The 18,295-nt window shown below is 46.5% G+C and overlaps 1 pseudogene; it reads left to right on the forward strand.

Moving 5' to 3' along the window:
* Window positions 1-12,114: 12,114 nt before the first annotated feature.
* LOC124552862 lies at window positions 12,115-12,232 on the forward strand (annotated as a pseudogene).
* The last annotated feature ends 6,063 nt before the right edge of the window (window positions 12,233-18,295 follow it).

Here is an 18,295-nt window from a genome sequence, read left to right on the forward strand (position 1 = left end):
CTGAGTACAGATTTCATGTCGTGTTCGGGAGCATCTGTACACAGGTGGCTTGGCCGAAGTGGTTCAATTACATGGTCTCCACGTTCACCTGATGTGACCCCACTGGAGTTTTTCCTCTGCAATCGAATGAAGAATTTCGTTTATGAGACTGCTGCAGAGACAGAAGATCTGGGGGTGCGAGCTGTGGTCGCTGCAGAGACGCCAGGTGTGACAGAACGTGTGTACCACAACGCCATTCGTAGGTACCATGTGTGCACCGAACTTTGTGGTCGCCTCATGGGACCCTACTTGTAGTGGATCAGAATCCTAACCCTCCCTTTAAACAGGAAAAGGCTAAATCCAATTGTAAACAACAATGTTTCTGAAAACTGATTGAACTTACTTTTTTTTTGTTTGGCTATTAATAAGTTGAATTGTGAAATAAGTGATGCACTGGGTCACGCCTAATAAAATTCTTGTGAAATTATCGCATACCCAACATTTTTGCAGATGGTTGTAGCATGGAAACGGTGCGTTGCCTGATATGCGTTCCAATCAAAAAAGTTGAGAATATGGGCCTCAGAGAAACAGAACACCTTGGACGACTCGAGACAGCACGTACATATTCATAGTAGGCGTACATTAGCAGAAACGATCAACATTTGAACAAAATGGTTCAAATGGCTCTGAGCACTATGGGACTTAACATCTATGGTCATCAGTCCCCTAGAACTTAGAACTACTTGAACCTAACTAACCTAAGGGCATCGCACAACACCCAGTCATCACGAGGCAGAGAAAATCCCTGACCCCGCCGGGAATCGAACCCGGGAACCCGGGCGTGGGAAGCGAGAACGCTACCGCACGACCACGAGCTGCGGACTAACATTTGAACATCGGCCCGCGGATTCAAGGTCAACATCGACATCGCAGTCCGAAAGAACAGCTGCCATTGGTGACCATGCAGCTCTCTAGAATGAAATTACAATTAAATCAGTACCAGCAGCTGTTGACGGGCGCTGGTATACATCATCGGGGGCAGTTGTAAATGTGTGCCGCGACCGGGATCTCCTGCTTACATGGCAAACGCTGTATTCATCTGAGCCACCGAGGACAGAGGGGATAGTGCGACTACAGGGACTTAACCCCACCACGCTCCCCGCGAGACTCACATTCTCAACTTACATTCGTAGTGCCCCTGCCCTTATACCCATTACTCGCGGCAGACAATCCACCGAGTACCGTAAGAGTTCAGGCATGTCCGAAAGAACAGATGCCATCTTCATATCGTTGAGGCTAACCGGCTGATGACCTTCTTCAGTGCGGAGTAGAAAAGCAACTGAAATCACTCAACAGAGGGAAGTCCACTGGACCTGACGGGATACCAATTCGATTCTACACAGAGTACGAGAAATAACTTTCCACCCTTCTAACAGCCTAGTACCGCAAGTCTCTAGAGGAACGGAAGGTTCCAAATGATTAGAAAAGAGCACAGGTAGTCCCAGTTTTCAAGAAAGGACGTCGAGCAGACGCGCAGAACTATAGGCCTATATCTCTGACATCGATCTGTTGTAGAATTTTAGAACATGTTTCTTGCTCGCGTATCGTGTCATTTCTGGAAACCCAGAGCATGTATTCCGGAAGCAGCGATCGTGTGAGACCCAACTCGCTTTATTTGTTCATGAGATCCAGAAAATATTAGATACAGGCTCCCAGGTAGATGCCATTTTCCTTGACTTCCGGAAGGCGTTCGTACAGTTCCGCACTGTCGCCTGATAAACAAAGTAAGAGCCTGCGGAATATCAGACCAGCTGTGTGGCTGGATTGAAGAATTTTTAGCAAACAGAACACAGCATGTTGTTCTCAATGGAGAGACATCTACAGACGTTAAAGTAACCTCTGGCGTGCTACAGGGAAGTGTTATAGGACCACTGCTTCTCACAATATATATAAATGACCTAGTAGATAGTGTCGGAAGTTTCATGCGGTTTTTCGCGGATGATGCTTTAGTATAGAGAGAAGTTGCAGCATTAGAAAATTGCAGCGAAATGCAGGAAGACCTGCAGCGGATAGGCACTTGGTGCAGGGAGTGGCAACTGACCCTTAACATAGACAAATGTATTGTATTGCGAATAGATAAAAAGAAGGATCCTTTATTGTATGATTATATGATAGCGGAACAAACACTGGTAGCAGTTACTTCTGTAAAATATCTGGGAGTATGCGTACGGAACGATTTGAAGTGGAATGATGATATAAAATTAATTGTTGGTAAGGCGGGTGCCAGGTTGAGATTCATTGGGAGAGTCCTTAGAAAACGTAGTCCGTTAACAAAGGAGGTGGCTTACAAAACACTCGTTCGACCTATACTTGAGTATTGTGGGATCCGTACCAGGTCGGGTTGACGGAGGAGATAGAGAAGATCCAAAGAAGAGCGGCGCGTTTCGTCACAGGGTTATTTGGTAAGCGTGATAGTGTTACGGAGATGTTTAGCAAACTCGAGTGGCAGCCTCTGCAAGAGAGCCGCTCTGCATCGCGGTGTAGCTTGCTGTCCAGGTTTCGAGAGGGTGCGTTTCTGGATGAGGTATTGAATATATTGCTTCCCCCTACTTATACCTCCCGAGGAGATCGCGAACGTAAAATTAGAGAGATTCGAACGATACGCGACTGGAACAGGAAAGGGAGGTAATGACAGTGGCACGTAAAGTGCCCTCTGCCACACACCGTTGGGTGGTTTGCGGAGTATAAATGTAGATGTAGAATCGCCTGAACTCTTACGGGACTCGATGGATTGTCTGCCGTGAGTAATGCGTATAATCGCAGGGGCACTACGAACGTTTTGTGTGGACTATTAAGTTGACAATGTGGGTCTCGATGGGAGCGTGGTTGGTTGTGTGGCGGTGGTATCCGCTTGACATCCCGACAAGGAAAGTTCGTCTCCCCGTCGGTGAAAACGCCTACACGCGTCTAATTTGTCGATCGGTCGTTAACCTGCATAGGGTTCAGTATACGAGGCGTGTTTTTTAAGTAAGTGCCATTTTGAAATTAAAAAAGACGTGCTCAATAATCTCAATAATTTTATTTTTACATGAAAGCCTGTACCTTAATCTACGCACTGACGCCATTACAGTCTCATTCTTCCTTCCAGAATGAAATTTTCACTCTGCAGCGGAGTGTGCGCTGATATGAAACTTCCTGGCATGTTAAAACTGTGTGCCGGACCGAGACTCGAACTCGGCACCTTTGCTTTCGCGGGCAAGTGCTCTACCATCTGAGCAAGCCAAGCACGACTCACGCCCCATCCTCACAGCCTTACTTCTGCCAGTATCTCGTCTCCTACCTTCCAAACTTTACAGAAGCTCTCCTGCGATTCTCCTTTGATTCTTCCTTGTTTACGTTGTGTACTGAGTGTTTAAGATGTCTCCGATAATCGTGAGTCCCGCCGACTGTGGAGTACGGGCTGTTGTAAGATTTCTTAGTGCTAAAGGCCTAAAAGCGATCAATATTCATCGTGAGATCTGTGCAGTTTACGGAGAAAACATTATGAGTGATGGAATGGTAATAAAATGGGTGAGAGCATTGAAAGATAGCCGCACAAATGTGCATGATGAACAACGGAGTGGGCGTCCTTCGGTCGTCTGGTGCAGGATGTGGACAAAAAGGTGAGAGAAAACAGACGCTTTACGATTTCCTCCGTGCGGGATGACTTTCGGAATATTTCTCGTAGTGTTTTGTATGGCATTGTGACCGAGCACTTGAATTACCGAAAATTGTGCGCACGTTGGATGCCGAAAATGTTGGCGGATGTGCACAAAACCAAACGTTTAGGCAGTGCATTGACTTTCCTTGAGCGGTGCCACAACGACGGTGATGATTTCTTAAGCTAAACTGTTACGGGCGATGAAACATGGGTGGCCTACGTCACACCAGAATCAAAGCAACAGTGCATGGAAGTTGAACAAGGGCATCGCTTTGCTGCAAGACAATGCCCGTCCGCATGTGGCGAATCAGACCAAAGATCTCATCACATCTTTTCGGTGGGAAACACTAGTTCATCCTCCGTACAGCCCCGATCTTGCGCCCAGTGACTACCGTCTGTTCCTGCACTTGAAGAAACAGCTGGGCGGTCAGCGTCTTCAAGACGATGACGAAGTCAAAACAGTGGCGATGCAGTGGTTAACAAGTCAGGCGGCAGACTTCTAGAGGGTATTCAGAAACTGGTACAACGTTATGACAAGTGCCTCAATATTGACTGAAATTATGTACAAAAGTAGATTAAGGTACAGGCTTTCGTGTAAAAATAGAATTATCGAGATATCTTAGCACGTCTTTTTTTTAATTTCAAAACGGTACTTACTTAAAAAACATGCCTCGTATGACGACGACTGACTCCACAGATATTGTTACTGCACGCTTTATGCTGCTAGTTACGTACGATCTTTGCTTTGTTTACCTGCGGCAGTCAGTCGGTGTTTGGCTCTCGTGAGGGTCGGTTGGGAAGAGGAGCTCTGCTCCACCACAGGGAGGGGGGGGGGGGGGGGGGGCGGGGGGCGCACTCAGCTGAAAGATGGCCGCCAAGACATGGAAGTTGACATTTCGCATAGTAGTCGGTAAGTCTTACGGTCGTTACGGCTTGTCCTGTGGTGGCGTCATTTTATTCCTACACAATAGGAAAAAAAAAAACCTTGTTGTGGTGACAGATTGATCTTTAGCGTAGCCCGAGGCATAGTTTGCGCTATACTCCAATAGTTTGGTTGTGAGTTGGGGCAGCTAAAGAATGTGATAGTAAAAAGATGTGGGTGTCCCCACCAATGTTTTCCTTGTTACATTTGTATTTCGAAATTAAAAATACGCTCAGAACATATTCAGTCGAAGTACAGGTTACCTAGGTCTGACGCATCGCTGTCGTATTTTTGTTGATTGTGTATTCCACACAACATAATAGCGATCTGCCGCTACGATATGGAACCCGTCACTTTACTTTACAATTATTTTGAAGTTTATCAGTGAAAAATATGCAACATAAGTGCTCTTGTCTTTATTGCCTCATGACTCAAAACAAGATTCATTGGTGAGGCCTACAAATTAAACGGAACGTAATTAATCGCTTTTCACATTTGGACGCTTCGAGTAGATAATTTCTCGACTACATACATTACAGTGTCTATTTTTAAGTGAATATTACGTTTTTGTACATACTTTGTATTTTATCCGAATACATCTGCAGCCTCGCGCTTTAGTTTTGTGGTTCCTTTTCTGACTTTTCAGAAAATTAACTCCGTTTTTGTGTTTAGAAAACGCCAAATTTAGAAATCCAGGAGCTGCTCATTTTTGTTCTGTTATTCACAATAAATAAGCGCCATTCTCAGATCATGATCACGTATCTTAGTCATTTTAACGTCTTACGTGATAATATTTAAGCTGTGGCACCAAATAGTGTAAAATCGATCCTGTGTCACCGTCGTCAAGTAGTAATAAGACGTGTGATGTAAGAACCTGCTGCATTTAGTACTGTGTGTGTGTTTAACGTATGTAGTGTTACTCAAACTTGTTTATTTATTTGTTAATTGCTATTGGACATAACGCATACGGCAGTCTCAAAGGGTTTTTAACAGTTAACTTTGGAACAGATAAATGAAATATGTGATGAGTACCATTATCCAGCAGCAATTAACAACCTATGTGATGAGTACCATTATCCAGCAACAATTAACAACCGTATTCATTTTAAATGAAATTAACCCCGCGATATAAGATAATTGAAATGAATTCATTGGTATGAAAGAGGAGGCTGATTGCACAAAGCATAAGTACTGACTTACTATATTACAGCGTACCAGCTTTCCTCGTAATTTTTTTTTTCTCCTTAAGTGTTATAAAATATATATATATATATATATATATATATATATATATATATATATATAGTGTTAATATACTTTGAGGTCTTTTGTTGCTAAAAGAGTAGAAATTTTAGTTGGTAATTGATAATGGAAGGGACTTCACATTTCTCAAACTTGATATACATGGGTGTCCCATGAGCAGTGATCAGTATTCGCTGATATGATAAGAACGATCATTCAAAGCAGAAAATTCTATTAACATAGTCCAAAGTGCACACTTTAATTTAAGAGTTGTCAGCACTTCAGTATTGTAAAATACAATTCTTCGATTGCAATATCTTTGGTACCCATACTTTCAGAGGAAATAGCATGGACCCAAACTGGAATAACTCTGCAGTAAACAACGGCTCTAAAAGGCATACCTTAAGAGTTAGGGGCACTACTTCGAATCTACTCATAGCTGTTAAGCATTTTAGAGTCCATGTTTACTACGTTTTTGCATCGAATAGTGCGCGCTGATCCCTCTCCATGTCCCCCACCCATCTCCCCCTCTCCCCCTACCCCCGTCCCATTCCCCCATTTCTGCCTCCCTCACTTGTTACCCCCGTTTCTGCCTCTCCCTCTCTTGGTACCCCCGTTTCTGCCTCTCCCTCTCTTGGTACCCCCGTTTCTGCCTCTCCCTCTCTTGGTACCCCCGTTTCTGCCTCTCCCTCTCTTGGTACCCCCGTTTCTGCCTCTCCCTCTCTTGGTACCCCCGTTTCTGCCTCTCCCTCTCTTGGTGGCCCCGTTTCTGCCTCTCCCTCTCTTGGTACCCCCGTTTCTGCCTCTTCCTCTCTTGGTACCCCCGTTTCTGCCTCTCCCTCTCTTGGTACCCCCGTTTCTGCCTCTCGCTCTCTTGGTGGCCCCGTTTCTGCCTCTGCCTCTCTTGGTGGCCCCGTTTCTGCCTCTCCCTCTCTTGGTACCCCCGTTTCTGCCTCTCCCTCTCTTGGTACCCCCGTTTCTGCCTCTCCCTCTCTTGGTACCCCCGTTTCTGCCTCTTCCTCTCTTGGTACCCCCGTTTCTTCCTCTTCCTCTCTTGGTACCCCCGTTTCTGCCTCTCCCTCTCTTGGTACCCCCGTTTCTGCCTCTCCCTCTCTTGGTACCCCCGTTTCTGCCTCTCCCTCTCTTGGTACCCCCGTTTCTGCCTCTTCCTCTCTTGGTACCCCCGTTTCTGTCTCTCCCTCTCTTGGTACCCCCGTTTCTGCCTCTCCCTCTCTTCGTACCCCCGTTTCTGCCTCTCCCTCTCTTCGTACCCCCGTTTCTGCCTCTCCCTCTCCTGGTACCCCCGTTTCTGCCTCTCCCCCTCTTGGTACCCCCGTTTCTGCCTCTCCCCCTCTTGGTACCCCAGTTTCTGCCTCTCCCTCTCTTGGTACCCCCGGTTCTGCCTCTCCCTCTCTTAGTACCCCCGTTTCTGCCTCTCCCTCTCTTGGTAACCCCGTTTCTGCCTCTCCCTCTCTTGGTGGCCCTGTTTCTGCCTCTCCCTCTTTTGGTGCCCCCGTTTCTGCCTCTCCCTCTCTTCTACCCCACCACCACCACCACCACCACCACCACCTCTCCCTCTCCCTCTCCCTCCCTCTCCCTCCCTCTCCCCCCCTCCCCCCCTCCCTCCCCCTGTGCCGGCCGCTGTGGACGAGCGGTTGTAGGTGTTTCAGTCTGGAACCGTGCGACCGCTACAGTCGCAGGTGCGAATCCTGCCTCAGGTATGGATGTGTGATGCCCTTAGATTAGTTAGGTTTAAGTAGTTCTAAGTTCTAGGGGACTGATGACCTCAGATGTTAAGTCCCATAGTGCTTAGAGCCGTTTGAATCATTTGAACCTCCCCCTGTTTCTTCCTCTCCCCGTTTCTGCCTCTCTCTTCCTCCCACCGTTTCTGTGTTAGCTTCAACAATAAGCCTTGTCTGGAAGTACTAAATTAAATCTCGTGTTAATTCTTCATCTCGTGCTAATAGCAACGAAATTTGTTAACATCGAATATAAATGTGTGTATTAGAAAGTCTTTCCTAGTGTAGCCGTTAATGAAAGAGAACCGTGGACGATTAAGAGCGCAAGCAAGAATAGAACACATACTTTTCCCATCTGGTGGTATACAAGAAACATAAGAATGAGAATTGTGGAGCAACTATTGAAGAGATGCTCCCGAAATGACGCGTTGATAGTGTTAAATCCTGCCTATTCGTCGAATATGGGGTGTCTAGGAAACCGGCTTTCTCTGATCGCTTGGCAACATTCAAACAAATCACATTAATGAGTTTTAGTACAAAATGAACAAATACAGTACTTAAGTTTGTGTCACACAGATGTGTCGCAAGCAAAGTGTGCCCGACTAAATAAGAAATCTTTTCAGTATAACAATTCCAAAGTCTGATACATAGAGGATTCAAGCGAAGAAATGAACGTTGACGTTTCTATGCAAGTCGCTAATCGTGAAGGTGCTGTTCGACTGGGCCGCGACTATTCGGGTGCGGCGCGTATGTTCTCTCCGCATAGTGGCCGCTGCTGTGGCGTTGTCACCCTGGAGAGGAGTCGATCAGCGAGCGATTGGTTGACCTTTTTTCACAGCCCCATCTGCTGAACTACCGTTGTCCTACCGCCGTGACTTTCTCCTCAGCACACGCCGTTTGTCTTCCATGCGTGGCCACCCATCCTATGCCTCCTCCTTCGATGACTCCTTTGATCGCCAGTATGGGGGGGGGGGGGGGGGGGCGGGCGCCGTCCCTCTTTCCTGTTACCTCTTGTGGTTTGCTTTCGGCCCTTGCTCCACACGCCATCTGCCACTTTCCCGGTGGGTGTGAAACCTTCACGACCTTGACTTCGTGCAGCGGTCTGTGTTCACGTTGGCCTTCATTCGCTTCCTAAGGACACTACTCAACCCTGGCTCTGTCGCCGTAAGTTTCACGACCTTCGCATCGAACTTCGCGATAGTTACTTTGTATACACGGACGGCTCTCGGACTGACCGTGGAGTCGGATGTGGCTTCGTCATTGGCGCCGACGTTTTTCGGTATCGGCTTCCAGAACAGAGCTCTTCGCTCTGTATCAGGCCATGCATTCGACACATGCGTCATCTGCTCCGACCATCTCAGTGCCCTTCAAAGCTTGTGTGTGCTGTACACCGTCCATCCCATAGTGCGACGGGTCCAGGAAACCTGTCACTTGCTCACTCTTGATGGAACCACTGTGATGTTCATGTGCGTTCCTGGTCACTTTGGTCTTACAGGAAACGACACTGCTCCCAAGACTGGAGTCCTCGTACCTCAGCCCGCTAGTCCTTCCATTCCCTCTCAAGATCTCTGTCTTGCCGACTGTCTGCAGGTGGTCCTCCCTTCATGGAAACAAACTCTGGGAAATTAAACCTCTCCCAGAGGCTTGGATGACGTCCTCTCGGCCCTCTAGCCAGGAACAGATATCGGGCACTTCATTTTATCCGTCGCCATCCCTTAAGTGGTGCTCCGCCACTTTGGTCTCATTGCTATCAGCTTTGGACTTTCCGCCATTTCCTGACGTAATGCCGTTTTTTTTTAACCGCGTACTTTCCCATTTTGCCGTCTGAGTTATTGGCTGTTTTAGCGAACTACGCGCGGATTGTTTCACTTTCCATGCGTCGTAGCAGTATGGCGAAAGACATTTAATGTTGAGGACCTCTCTTTTTCTTATGACGTATCTTACGGACTACTACCTGCTTTTAGCTGCCTTTCCTTCCATCGATTGGGCTTAATGTGTAGTCGCTTTGAAATACTTTTTTTGCCTTGGTGTTCTGCGGTTCTGACTTGGGCACATATGGCCCTAGTTGTTTTTGCGCCGTAAAACAAAACAGAAACAATTGGGCCAAAAACATGGAAGTAGGCAGGTGCGAGGTCCGAACTGTAGGCTGGATGAGAAGGAACAGTCCACTGAAATTTTGTGAGCTGCATTCTGGTGCGCAGATTTGTGTGATCCGTCACGTTGTCGTGGAGAAGGAGAACTTCGTTTCCATTTTTGTGGTGACGAACACGCTGAAGTGGTATCTTAAATTTCCTGATGGTCGCACAGTGCACTTCAGAGTTTTATAGGTGTACCATGAAGGAGGACATCAAACAAACTCCAAAGTCGCAGAAGACCGTCGCCGTGACATTACCGGCTAACGTTGCGGCTTTGAACTTTTTCTTCCGGTTCGAAGTGACGAAACTCACGTTTCATCACCTGTGAGGATGTTCGACAAAAAATGGTCGCGATCAGCACCGTAACGCGCAAGCAGTTCCATACAGATGGTTCCTCGTTCGGCGATCAGCGAGTGCAGTCATCTCCATCTGGCCAGTTAAAAAATTGTTGACTAAGTTGTTGTGATCACCTTAGTCGCTTCTCAATGACAAAACAAATCTCTTTCTGTAGATACTCATCTTTACCCAATGTTTCCGCAGATATTTCGATATTTAAAGTTTGTTACATGTTTTTCCTAATCTTACGAAGTTAGACGTTAAATATCACTACATAGAAATTTTAAATTTCCATTCAGAAAAAAATTCGCTGATGCTCGTGATGTAAAAAAAAACATCTCAGTAAAAAAGGATTCACTATTCTCCAAACTAATTCATTTCACAATCACTTTTATCGTCTTTTACGAAGACATAAGCTGTTTTATGTCGGAACACCAGGTACAAACTACTGCCATGAGAGAAATTCAACATACGCGGTTCTACAAGCGTGGCTATCACAAAAATTGACTGATATGGATTCCACTAATAACTAATCATACATCATTTCATTTTTCGTTTTGAAAGTTTTATATTAGGCCTTAGCGTGCAAGAGCCAACGAGATTCCCTTTTGCACTCTAGAAGTGTTGCATGAGTGCCGCTCTGGTCATATGACACACGCCCAAGCGGTGGTCGAGTTCGTTCCATACATTGTGTAGCGTTGACATCCTGTTTTGTTTTTTTGATCATCAGTCTACTGACTGGTTTGATGCGGCCCGCCACGAATTCCTTTCCTGTGCTAACCTCTTCATCTCAGAGTAGCACTTGCAACCTACGTCCTCAATTATTTGCTTAACGTATTCCAATCTCTGTCTTCCTCTACAGTTTTTGCCCTCTACGGCTCCCTCTAGTACCATGGAAGTCATTCCCTCATGTCTTAGCAGATGTCCTATCATCCTGTCCCTTCTACTTATCAGTGTTTTCCACATATTCCTTTCCTCTCCGATTCTGCGTAGAACCTCCTCATTCTTTACCTTATCAGTCCACCTAATTTTCAACATTCGTCTATAGCACCACATCTCAAATGCTTCGATTCTCTTCTGTTCCGGTTTTCCCACAGTCCATGTTTCACTACCATACAATGCTGTACTCCAGACGTACATCCTCAGAAATTTCTTCCTCAAATTAAGGCCGGTATTTGATATTAGTAGACTTCTCTTGGCCAGAAATGCCTTTTTTGCCATAGCGAGTCTGCTTTTGATGTCCTCCTTGCTCCGTCCGTCATTGGTTATTTTACTGCCTAGGTAGCAGAATTCCTTAACTTCATTGAGTTCGTGACCACCAATCCTGATGTTAAGTTTCTCGCTGTTCTCATTTCTACTGTTTCTCATTACCTTCGTCTTTCTCCGATTTACTCTCAGACCATACTGTGTACTCATTAGACTGTTCATTCCGTTCAGCAGATCATTTAATTCTTCTTCACTTTCACTCAGGATAGCAATGTCATCAGCGAATCGTATCATTGATATCCTTTCACCTTGTATTTTAATTCCACTCCTCAACCTTTCTTTTATTTCCATCATTGCTTCCTCGATGTACAGACTGAAGAGTAGGGGCGAAAGGCTACAGCCTTGTCTTACACCCTTCTTAATACGAGCACTTCGTTCTTGATCGTCCACTCTTATTATTCCCTCTTGGTTGTTGTACATATTGTATATGACCCGTCTCTCCCTATAGCTTACCCCTACTTTTTTCAGAACCTCGAACAGCTTGCACCATTTTATATTGCCGAACGCTTTTTCCAGGTCGACAAATCCTATGAAAGTGTCTTGATTTTTCTTTAGCCTTGCTTCCATTATTAGCCGTAACGTCAGAATTGCCTCTCTCGTCCCTTTACTTTTCCTAAAGCCAAACTGATCGTCACCTAACGCATGCTCAATTTTCTTTTCCATTCTTCTGTATATTATTCTTGTAAGCAGCTGTCCTGTTAACGACAATCAGAGCCGCGCTGATGGGTTCTCTCAGCTGTACCAGTGTTCTTGACAATTGGGGCACGTGAACAAAGTCATTAATGTACCCACAAGGCCAACGGCCTTGCCGCAGTGAGAACACCGCTTCCCGTGGGGTCACTGAAGTTAAGCGCTGTCGGGCTAGGATAGCAATTGGATGGGTGACCGCCCGGTCTTCCAAGCGCTGTTGGCAAGCGGGGTACACTCAACCCTTGTGAGGCAAACTTGATTGAAAAGTAGCGGCTCCGGTCCCGTAAACCGACATGCGGCCAGGAGAATCGTGTGCTGACCACATGCTCCTCCACATATCCGAATGCAGTGACGCTTGTGGGCTGAGGATGACACGGCGGCCGGTCGGTACCGTTGGGCGTTCATGGCCCGTTCGGGCAAAGTTTTTTTTTTTTTTCATAACGTGTACGGGTAACTTGCGGTGTCTTCTTCTTGCATGCACCCGTCAGGTCTTTGAAGTCTACTCCGGCGACAACAGCATAACGTACAATGTTGAAAATCCTTTCGGCTGCGACTATGCGCCCTCATGAAACGCAGAACACAAACACGCACATTTGTAATTCTCAAAGAAAAATTAACATAGTAGCCGGCCGGATTGGCCGTCCGGTTCTAGGCGCTACAGTCTGGAACCGAGCGACCGCTACGGTCGCAGGTTCGAATCCTGCCTCGGCCATGGATGTGTGTGATGTCCTTAGGTTCGTTAGGTTTAATTAGTTCTAAGTTCTAGGGGACTGATGACCTCAGAAGTTAAGTCGCATAGTACTCAGAGCCATTTAAACCATTTTTAACATGGTACACTGGCGGGTAGAACCGCAACATCAAAAAATGAGTAACGTAGTGCAATGAAATTTCGGGAACACATTTGTGTATGTGACATATTTAAGTGTTTAACGTTGCAAGATCACACGTTTATGTAAGCGCGAGAAACTGTTGCAGATGTAAACTGCTGGCACATTAACAAGCGGTTAAACCGTTAGAATGTTCGGGACCGATGACCGTAGCAGTCTGGTCCCTTCAATCCCACATACCAACCAACCGTTAGAATGTTTAATGCAAAAGTGCGCACATTGTGATGCATAGGTGCCGGATGGCAGTTTGTAGGATGGAGTTCCATGCGTGTCACACTTGGGCAGTCACTACAGGGAAGGTCAATGTTGTTTGTGAATGACGCTGGAGTTATTGTCCGATAACGTCCCATACATGTTCCATTGGAGACAGGTCTGGTGATCGAGCAGCTCATAGCAAACGTACCGACGCACAGTAGATGGTGAGCTGCAACAGCGGTACGTGGGTGAGTGTTATCCTGTTGGAAAACACCCTGTGGAATGCTGTTCATGAACACAAAAGGTCGAATCACCAGATCTACGTGCAGATTTGGAGTAAGAGTGCGTGGGATAACTGCGAGACTGCTCCCGTTGTCATACTACATACCACCCCTGACCACAGCTCCAGGCAAAGGTCCGGTGTGCCTAGCGCACAGATAGGTTGGGTGCAGATGCTCAGCTGGTCTCCTCCAACCCAACGCACGGCCATCACTGGCACTGAGGCAGAAACAGCTTTCATCAGAAAATACTCTAGCCTGCCCTCCAATGGCCAATCGCTCGACACCAATGAAGCCGCAGGTGGCGGTGGTTTGGAGTTAGTGGAATGCCCGTTAGAGGACGTCTGGCTCGAAGCTGCCCTTGAAGTAACAGATTTGTGACAGTATTTGTCACTGTGGTGCCGACTGCAGATCCAATTGCTGCTGCGGATCCAGTACGATTCGCCAGAGCCATACGCCGAACACGATGGTCTTCCCTCTCAGTTTTACGACTTGGCTGCCAGAGCCCGGTCTTCTTGTGACCGTACATTCTCGTAACCGCCGCTGCCAGTAATCATGTACAGTGGCTACATTCCCGTCAAGTCTTTCAGGACTGTCGCAGAAGGAACATAGTTTCTACAGGGTGTTTCAAAAATGACCGGTATATTTGAAACGGCAATAAAAATTAAACGAGCAGCGATAGAAATACACCGTTTCTTGCAATATGCTTGGGACAACAGTACATTTTCAGGCGGACAAACTTTCGAAATTACAGTAGTTACAATTTTCAACAACAGATGGCGCTGCAAGTGATGTGAAAGATATAGAAGACAACGCAGTCTGTGGGTGCGCCATTCTGTACGTCGTCTTTCTGCTGTAAGCGTGTGCTGTGGACAACATCGTTTATTCCTTAGAACAGAGGATTTTTCTGGTGTTGGAATTCCACCGCCTAGAACACAGTGTTGTTGCAACAAGACGAAGTTTTCAACGGAGCTTTAATGTAACCAAAGGACCGAAAAGCGATACAATAAAGGATCTGTTTGAAAAATTTCAACGGACTGGGAACGTGACGGATGAACGTGCTGGAAAGGTAGGGCGACCGCGTACGGCAACCACAGAGGGCAACGCGCAGCTAGTGCAGCAGGTGATCCAACAGCGGCCTCGGGTTTCCGTTCGCCGTGTTGCAGCTGCGGTCCAAATGACGCCAACGTCCACGTATCGTCTCATGCGCCAGAGTTTACACCTCTATCCGTACAAAATTCAAATGCGGCAACCCCTCAGCGCCGCTACCATTGCTGCACGAGAGACATTCGCTAACGATATAGTGCACAGGATTGATGACGGCGATATGCATGTGGGCAGCATTTGGTTTACTGACGAAGCTTATTTTTACCTAGACGGCTTCGTCAATAAACAGAACTGGCGCATATGGGGAACCGAAAAGCCCCATGTTGCAGTCCCATCGTCCCTGCATCCTCAAAAAGTAGTGGTCTGGGCCGCCATTTCTTCCAATGGAATCATTGGCCCATTTTTCAGATCCAAAACGATTACTGCATCACGCTATCTGGACATTCTTCGTGAATTTGTGGCGCTACAAACTGCCTTAGACGACACTGCGAACACCTCGTGGTTTATGCAAGATGGTGCCCGGCCACATCGCACGACCGACGTCTTTAATTTCATGAATGAATATTTCGATGATCGTGTGATTGCTTTGGGCTATCCGAAACATACAGGAGGCGGCGTGGATTGGCCTCCCTATTCGCCAGACATGAACCCCTGTGACTTCTTTCTGTGGGGACACTTGAAAGACCAGGTGTACCGCCAGAATCCAGAAACAATTGAACAGCTGAAGCAGTACATCTCATCTGCATGTGAAGCCATTCCGCCAGACTCGTTGTCAAAGGTTTCGGGTAATTTCATTCAGAGACTACGCCATATTATTGCTACGCATGGTGGATATGTGGAAAATATCGTACTATAGAGTTTCCCAGACCGCAGCGCCATCTGTTGTTGAAAATTGTAACTACTGTAATTTCGAAAGTTTGTCTGCCTGAAAATGTACTGTTGTCCCAAGCATATTGCAACAAACGGTGTATTTCTATCGCTGCTCGTTTAGTTTTTATTGCCGTTTCAAATATACCGGTCATTTTTGAAACACCCTGTAGTAGCCCTATTACACCACCTCGTTCAAACTCAGTGAGATGTTGATAATGGCGTATCAACTGACCACGTCAAATCTAAAGGCAACTAACGCTTGCGGCGGTTACAGCGAGTATTTAAAAACAAATCTGCCGGCCGAAGTGGCCGTGCGGTTCTAGCCGCTGCAGTCTGGAACCGCGAGACCGCTGCGGTCACAGGTTCCTATCCTGCCTCGGGCATGGGTGTGTGTGATGTCCTTAGGTTAGTTAGGTTTAAGTAGTTCTAAGTTCTAGGGGACTGATGACCTCAGCAGTTAAGTCCCATAGTCCTCAGACCCTTTTGAACCATTCGGAAAAATAAATTTGATTCGCAACCTCACAGTGCCACTACTATCTCTACTCTTCACGTCTGGTGTGAAACTTTAATAGACATAATTGTTCAGATGTAGAAACACACATACCAACTCCCATTTATGTTGCACAACTATTTCTTCGTGTTGTCATTTTATTTCTGTTAGTGTCCATAAAACCACTGAATTTGTTGTACAGGGTGTTACAAAAAGGTACGGCCAAACTTTGAGGAAACATTCCTCACAGGCAAAGAAATAAAATATGTTGTGTGGACATGTGACTGGAAACTCTTACTTTCCATGTTAGAGCTCATTTTATTACTTCTCTTCAAATCACATTAATCATGGAATGGAAACATACAGCAACGGAACGTACCAGAGTGACTTCAAACACCTTGTTACAGGAAATGTTCAAAATGTTCTCCGTTAGCGAGGATACATGCATCCACCCTCCGTCGCATGGGATCCCTGATGATGCGCTGATGCAGCCCTGGAGAATGGCGTATTGTATCACAGCCGTCCACAATACGAACACGAAGAGCCTCTACATTTGGTACCGGGGTTGCGTAGACGAGAGCTTTCAAATGCCCCCATAAATGAAAGTCGAGAGGGTTGAGGTCAGGAGAGCGTGGAGGACATGGAATTGGTCCGCCTCTACCAATCCATCGGTCACCGAATCTGTTGTTGTGAAGCGTACGAACACTTCGACTGAAATGTGCAGGAGCTCCATCGTGCATGAGCCACATGTTGTGTCGTACTTGTAAAGGCACATGTTCTAGCGGAACAGGTAGAGTATCCCGTATGAAATCATGATAACGTGCTCCATTGAGCGTAGGTGGACGAAACTAAAATGAGCTCTAACATGGAAATCAAGCGTTTCCGGACACATGTCCACATAATATCTTTTCTTTATTTGTGTGTCAGGAATGTTTCCTGAAAGTTTGGCCGTACCTTTTTGTAACACCCTGTATAAAAATTAATAAATCCGCGTGGACACTTACCATACCTCTTTGCTTCGACAACTGATACGGAAGAAAGCCCTGTATCATCACAATCACAATGTGGCTTTGTGTTCAACAGACATTCTTGGTAACATCACCGGCTTATAAATGCCCATGGATGTTTCCTATGTCCGAATCCTTACCCGGGAATAGGTAAAAAATAGTTTTCTGGGGAAGTCTGCAGTTATCAGCAAATGGGCGAACTTCTGCAGTTCGCAGTACAAGTTTGCGTGCAAGCGAGTTGATTTGTAGGTGCTCTCTACTGTCTAACATTCTCGCGTCATGCAGACCGACGTCCGGACACGAAGTAAAAGCAGTTCATATCTGCGCGAGTGCTCACGAAAATAAGTTAGCTCCTTGTTTATTTTGAAGCTGGCAGCCATAACTCGGGGAGGCACTTCCGGCAGCGCCACGTGGGTACGAATATAGCAGCTCCGCGAATGGCCGAAGGGCAGCCGGGGAGGACGCAGAACGCAGTCTCTTGCCGAGATGAGAACAACCTTTCCCTCCCTCCCTCCTAGGAGGGGGCGGGGGAGGCGGTCCTGTATAAGAGCCGTGTCGGACGCGCAGTCGCGAGATAGCGATCTGGCCGGCTCTTCCTGGCCCTCGCAACCTCCCCACCCAACCCCGCCCCGCTCCTACTCAATCTCCTCCTTTACTCACTCTCGCTGCCGAGATTCGGCGCGGCCGCTGCGAGCCGCCGAGACAAAACAACATCCAATTCTCCGTAAAATAAATACGCCCCCGACTCATAAATGGCAGCGTGTGGTGGAGGGGGTGGAAACGGCCCCGTGAGATTGTTACCCTGAGCCGAGTCTGGGCGCCGAGGGGGTGGGAAGCAGCGGGAGCGAAGGAGGTCCAGATAGGTCTTCCTCCTGCATGCAGAATAAGGAATTAAGCCAGAGAAGTCGCTCCCCTCCCGCGGTATGTTTCTGTCGACCACTTGCCCTCGCTACCACTCCACAAAGAATTCTTGTTTCTTCGTCTCCTTTCTTTACTTCATTCCACTGCTTCTTCTGTTGCTTTACAAGCAGCAGTAACAATTTCATTTGCAATTGTCTGTGCTCTAGAAAAAATATTGTACAAGGTCTTTGTTTTGAGACAACTAAATATCTCGAAAATGGTGCATCGTATGAAAAAGAAAAAATTCTTCATGAAAAGTTAATATTAATACAGGGGACATCAGTTTGTCCTACAACTGCCCACCTCGTAACCACTGTAAGTACGCTGTTTAGAAATAATTATGAAAAATCCGCCTCGATTGCACAAACTACCTGGTGTTTACCTAGGTTTCAGCGTGGGTAACCACGCCTTCTTCAGAACAAATATAAAACAGGTTGTCTAAATAGGCATAGTCAAAGGCTACAATCAACACCTACAGCGGCAAGACCCCATAATTTTTTTTACAAATACACGGTACATATGTACCAAGTCAATAATATTTCTTATCTCAAC

Source organism: Schistocerca americana, chromosome 10 (assembly GCF_021461395.2).
Source record: "Schistocerca americana isolate TAMUIC-IGC-003095 chromosome 10, iqSchAmer2.1, whole genome shotgun sequence".
In the NCBI taxonomy this organism is placed as follows: domain Eukaryota; kingdom Metazoa; phylum Arthropoda; class Insecta; order Orthoptera; family Acrididae; genus Schistocerca; species Schistocerca americana.